Source organism: Stegodyphus dumicola, chromosome 8 (genome assembly GCF_044657685.1).
Source record: "Stegodyphus dumicola isolate Sdum_Otavi_A_Nest chromosome 8, ASM4465768v1".
Lineage (NCBI taxonomy): Eukaryota > Metazoa > Arthropoda > Arachnida > Araneae > Eresidae > Stegodyphus > Stegodyphus dumicola.
The window spans coordinates 135,971,748-135,978,748 of record NC_140775.1 but is presented as its reverse complement, the minus strand read 5'-3'; positions in this window follow the sequence as shown (position 1 = coordinate 135,978,748).

The window sequence follows — 7,001 nt, the reverse complement described above, 5'->3', positions numbered from 1 at the left end:
ATTTCAAATGTGTGTTTTCCGATGGATGCTGTTTGAAGGTGATTGGGTAATAACTTTCACAGCTTAAATAAAACTATCTTCTAAGCAATGTAAGTGAATATTTTGCACTCAAATATTTGAGAGTTCTTACACTCTCTGTCTCTAAATATTAAATATCTGCTCTCGAACTGTTGTTCTGTCTGTTGAATTGACTTAGTCTTTTTGTCTGAAACTATGGCAATGAACTTTCGAATTTTGCCGATCTTTATATTCTCCACAGACACACTTCTTATATTTATAAATTACATAACTAACAATGTACGATGTGTCTACAGTTACTTAATTACTTTTATTTCAAAGATAAGCTATAACAGAAAAAATGGTGCGGTTAATACGTGGAAAAGAAAATTCAAACTTGAATTTTCTTTTTTGTTGATTTTTTTTATTATTAAGATTTTTATTATAGTGTTACGTTTTTTCTGACACCTGTTGTTAAGTTATTTTCTTCCTTCGGTACGTTCCTTATGGGTTCGTGTGGATTTGGAGTGAATTACGACGACACTACTTGATGCAGTATCGAAACACACTTTATTTACCAATATTAATCAGGACAGCTCAAATCTCTTTTACAGTCGTCGAACTGTTATAAACACGCTGACACGTTCAGCGACACAGCCTTCAGGTTATCAGGCTACAACGGTGGAGACAGCTTCACTGCGCACCAGAATACAGTTCCCGACTCTGCTCGGTCGTTCTCGGAACTCCACGTACTCTCGAGACTCTCCACGCTACAACTCGCGATGCACTCGACGACACACAGAGCACAGCTCCCGACTCTTCGGTTCAGTCGTTCCCGGAGCTTAACACACTCTCTCGACGGCGCACTAACCGCGATACACTATGAGACCCCTTCGGTGCACTCGAAGACCCACTCGGCACTCCCTGGCCGGCTGTCAACTCGATCAACTCCGCACGGACTGACTAACTCGAGACAAACTATCTCGCACTTTAGACGAGGCACACTCTATCAACTCGCTAGACGAGACTCTAACTGACTGCGGACCAGCAGGGTTTATATAGCTTTCGGCTTGTGTTCGAGAACATTTTGGGCTAAACCGGTAAGAATTCGTTCCAGAAGGTTCTCCATCTGTCCATGGCATATCGCCAATTTTTGTCGCCAAATGTGGCAACCGTGCCTTCCCTTGCCATTTTATGGCAACCCTAAAACTGCTTTGCGGGGAAGCCATCTTACCGCGCCTGGGCATTTCGTAACAATAGATAGTTTTTAAATGAATAATTTTAGAGATTTAAAGTTTTAAATTTTGTTGTTGTTAGGACCATAATTTTATTGATGAAGCTTTGGAGAGATAAAATCTATTGGTCAGCCGCTATATGAATCGTGAATTTTCCCCAAGTAGCACACGACGTTGCAAACTGGTCCGACGGGTTGCAAAGTGGTCATGGTAACTTTTACGACGTCTTTACAACGTTGCGAAGACGCAAAATATTTGCCGTCGCATTTTGGCAAGTTATCGACGTCGCTGAAACGTCATGATATGACCGCTTTTAGACGTGGTCGTTTTAGCATGTTTTTCATAGTTCATCAGCGTTACTTTTAGACTGAAAAGAGACTAAATCTGCCCTTTCAAGAATCTGAAGTCAGCATAATATTTATTTAGCAATATATCATCTAAATATATTAATCTAAGGTATATTCATCTAATGAAATATAAATTTAATATAAATAATTTTGATTTATTAAATTTAATTAGTACTAAAAATACGTGCTAAATTATTGTTTAAATTTTTTTAAATAAATGATACTTAAAATATTTATTTATAAATATTACAGCAAAATATTTAAAAATGAAACTAATTTATAAAGTAAGTTGTTAAGTTATGCATTTTATATATTTAAAAAAATCATATTTCCCAAATCAATGCAAATCACATGTTAGCAATTATTTCAGTACTGAAATATGACTTTATTTATTATTTTTGAAGTAAAGATTAATTTATTTGAATTAATATGCTGACATAATATGAAACATTTACTGCATACAGTGCAAAAAGTAAAATTTTCGCAAAGATATGATTCTTCTAAGCCATTTAAAAAAGATTGTATTAAATTGTCAGAAGAACCTTCGAAAGGTTTAATGCAATCGTATAACTCGCTGAAAAGTTACACTGAAACGCTGTTCAACCGATTGACAATCCATGTATATAATTTACTGGTGGATGATTATATAAATGAAAATCTGAGCTCGAAGCTTACGCGCTTTGGCTAGTTGCCAAATTCGAAAACGTTAGTTAACTGCGCAATAAATTTGAGACTCCATCTTATTTTCAGGAATGTTTTCTTCACGCTTTTGCAATTCACCGTCGGAATTAAATACTGGAGGGCTTCAATACAGAAAGAGAACGATGCACAAGCATATAGTGATGGCAGTTTATTTTTAATTGAGGAGAAATCATCTTGGTAATTCCGAATTTTTGCTTATTTTGTTTGTGAATATCTGCTCTACAAGACCACACCAAAATTTTGAATTTTGGATGCATCGTTTAAAGAAAATATCGGATGCAGCTTGATAAAACCGTCCATACAGTGAAATAGTATTCTGTTTTGGTGTTTCATGTGTTACCAGTGATTAAAATTATATATGGTGGTTTTCTCCAATCTTCAGTGGCCCCAGCGGTGCAATATTTGGATACACGGATTAGCGATTCGGTTATAACGTCCTAAGTGCTATATAGTATATCATTTATATTAATCGATTATTGCGTTGGTGCTCAGAATTAATTCATATAAAACCAAAAACAACATAAAACGTTAAGGCATTTTCTGGTTTTGCTGAAAATGCAATCCATGCAGGAGCAACAACAATTCAAGCTGTTATGGTATGTTCATGAGTTTCAAAATAGAAAGAAATTATTGGACTGGTTCTTAATTTGACTGCTGAAGATGAATTAGATATATGTAATAACATATTAGAAAAATACAAGGAATATATTAAAATTAATAATAATGCACATTCTATATTATCTGTTATATTCTATATTCTATATGTTGTCTTTTGTATAGTATGCAGAAAAGGTTAATGATTTTAAAGTGTATGAAATGTATGATCGAAAAAATAAAGAAACATTAGCATTACTATGAAATATTTTAATCTATAATTATGTGATATTTAATTTTGTAATATTAAAAAACACTAAATATTTTTTATTGATTGCAAATTGCAGTTTCGTTTGGTATCTATTCTTTCAAACACGGTGTAATTCGCGTTTTTTAAATATTGCCGTTACGTATGTTTATTAGATTATCTCAATAAATGAATGTTGGAAATTAAGTTTTATTTTTTATTAAATTTAAGTATATTCTATTTTCTTGGCTTACTTTTTATGTGCATGTGATAACAAAGAAATTCATAATAAATAGAAACAAAAAGTTTCATCGTGTGCTATTTAACGAAGAGCTTACTTTAAAGTATTTAGTTTACTATCGTATACTATATTATTTAAATTTTTTCTCTACAATTACAAAAGGAAAGTTATTGATTATATAAAGTGTATGAAAAAATCATTGTAATCTACCACTATTCTAAAATGTAGAAACTAAAAATAAGTTAATACATTTACATATGATCGAAAGAAATAGTGTTAAGAAACATCAGCATTACTATTAAATACTGCAATCCATAATTATTGCACTTTTAATTGCTTACTATTTAAAAAACACAAACAATATTTTATTAATTTGAAATTTCAGTTCTGTTACCTTCCTTCTGCTATTGATACTTTCAAACATTGCTAGTTCATGTTTTTTCTTAAATAATGCTGTCATGTATCTTGTTTGTTAGGTTATTATTTCATTTTAGATATGGATATGGGAAGTTTTTTCTTGGTTCTTAGATTTAGGTATATTTTTGTATGAAATATTTTTGATCACATTTATTAACTACTTTATACAGTGTTTCATTTGCATATCTTGGAGATATAGAAGTTAATGGTTATATTTTTTACTATAAAACGCAAATAAATTTATACTTGAGTTCGGATAAAATACTGATTATGCTACCTTACGAACCGCTTCCTAATTTATCATGACGGGAGCAATTTTCAATGACTCTGAGATTTAACAGAAATAAATGTGATAATGCTGTTATAAACAGAAACGCTGTTTTTTTACCCACATATATCTTTACTTTTATTTATGTCTGATTGAATTTTATTTACTTAAAACCGACTGTAAATGTTATATATTTATAATAACCATTTTCATAATTATTCTCACCTGCATACTAAAGGATTAAGGGAAAAAATGATGAGATCTTAAATAATCGTGAATTGGAATTTACGCTATTTAAAAAATATAGTTTTAAAGTACTGAAAATAATTAAGGCTGTTATTAATTAAGCATATTTATTCTAAAGAGAAAAAATTGTATTATTTGCTGGTTTTCAGGAAAAGATAAAATATTTAAACTTTAGAAAAATATAAGGAATACAAAATTTTAAAAAAGAAGAAAAATGCATTAGTTATTAAGCTTATTTTTCTGCATAAATCAATATGTAACACAAGGACATAATAACGACGTTTTCGCAATTGTTGCAAAAAGGTCGAATTCTGCGAACATTTAGGCGTCGTTAAGACGTCGTTATACGATGCTTTCACAACTGAAATATAACCTAATAAAGACGCAATAACAATGTCTGTGCGACAAAAACCTCATCTGCAAAGACGTAATAAAAATGTCTTTGCAACGGTTGCAAAACAATGGAGTTTCGCGTGCATCTGGGCGTTTTAAAGACAAAATCAACAACAAAATCAATCAAATATTGCAACGTTTTTACAAAGACATCCGCGACGAGCTACTTGGGTCGAAAACTAAGTTTTACGTTAGTAAGCTTGGCGACCGAAGATCTGCATTGATAAAATGGTCTTATTCAGTAATAAATACAGTGAACTTTCTCTAAGAAAAGCGTACAGTTTACTGATAGTCTTCTGAGGTGATTTTTGTAAGTCATCTTTATTAAAGCTCTTAGAAATCCTAATCACTTTCTGGGCTGGTCATCTTAAGGAAATGGTCACCAACAAATGGTTCACTGTAGTAAATAACAAAATAAGTATTTTATTATGCATATTTTTAAACTGATACCGAGCACATATGAACTAGTAAAATTCTGATTATCTTATCAACGCCGTTACACGATATTAAGATTTTTATGCAAGTGGACATAATTTTGATACATTATATTGTGTATATATTGATTTTGTCTTTGCCCTGTAACACGAACCTCAGCAAGAGATTCACTGTTCTCATAGAATTCTCTTGCAGTATTGCTTACTCTTCCAAAATCACAAAATTAAAAACATAACATCTAGAAACTCTTTCCCGTAAATTGTGCCAGACAAAGACAGTTCGGTGTGCTACGCAGAAGATGTCCCTGGCCTTCGCTGATATAACGTAAATGGCTTATTTAAATGAAATTTTTTACGGCGTTGTCAGCCCGTTGAGGCTAGTTTATCAGGCCTTTCCTTTAACGTGGCGTTGACTATGAGCTATGTTTCCTCGTTAAAACTAGAGATACAAATGATGACATGCAGTACAAAGTTCACGCAGTACAAATGATGACTTGCGATACAAAAATGGCCCCCTTAACCATTAACCATAATGACGGTTAGGATTTAGAAGTTACTGAAGATCACAGATGTATTCGTTATCTGAGTGCATGATGTGAAACATGATTTCGTTTTTGCAATAGGATTTCTCTGCTGTCACTCAAATTCTAATGGAGGTTAATTTATTTAAGTATAAAAAGTAATTGTGTAATACATACAATAGAAATTATGAAATGATGAGACAATATTAAAACTTAATTTACTTCATAATAAAACTGCAACACTAATTAATCATCATTAACAAGAATTCGTAAACGATACGTGAATTTTTACACTAAGACATGCTTAGATGAATAGAATAATTATTATGTGAATTTTTACAATTATGTTAAAGCATTTGTTTTGTTAAGACCTTTGTCTGAACAAATGAAATCTGGCTGACAAGCAGTTATACCTAAAACAAACTGAAACGCAGAAATCTGTTCGAGTAACAAAGCTTGGAAATTACCCGAAAGAAAGGTCACACAGAAGGCGGCATCTATAAAACGACGGGAGATAAATTACCTTACGGCCTTAACTGCTGTGTAATAGGAAATAACGACAATTTGCGCGTGGGACAACATGGCGACGACGGGTCTGGTTGAAGAGACCGCTCTCAAGAAAGAGTTAGCAAATGCCCTCCGCTAGGCAGTGGAGTAAGTAGTCTTTCAACTTCATCTTTTTTTCATTTTAGAACTCTCGTTTCTTATTTCCCCCCTCCTTTTAGAGATGGTGCAGAGCGCAGAGGTTTTGCTTTGAAATGATCTTTCGTTTCGTAATTACCTGGAACAGATTAAGCGCGTGTGATGGAGATGAGCATTTCCACTCCCTGAATGCGTGCACACACACTTTTAAAAAATGATCTAAGTACCATTTATTTGTTGTTGGATTTCCCGCCCGAGGCTGCTGTCTGCGATGGTTATCAGTCATTAAGAGGTTATTTAACCGAACATAGATGAATGCCGCTAATGAATTTATTCTCATTATACCCTTCTTGCCCTTTTTCTTCCACCCCGAAAGCGAAAAGCATAAAAAGAATGTGTTCCGTTTCAAGTTTCGGAACGGTTAATAAAAAAAAAAAATTCTCCTTTAGTCTTTTACTTTTAATACTTTTCGGCATATTTCGTAGAGCTTTCTATGCGTAACGGATTTAGCAACTTTTAGAGTACATATTAAGTTGAATGTCTTAAACGATGAGCATGAAAAACGTGAAAACACAAATCAACTATCATACTACTGACATTTTATTCCCTCCAGCATGAGGTATCAGTGTTGTTAAGTTCATTGACATAACAAACAATATGACGTCATTCAAGCCGCCCACTTGGAAGCATGGACTGAAAATAAGGATTAAAAAGAGC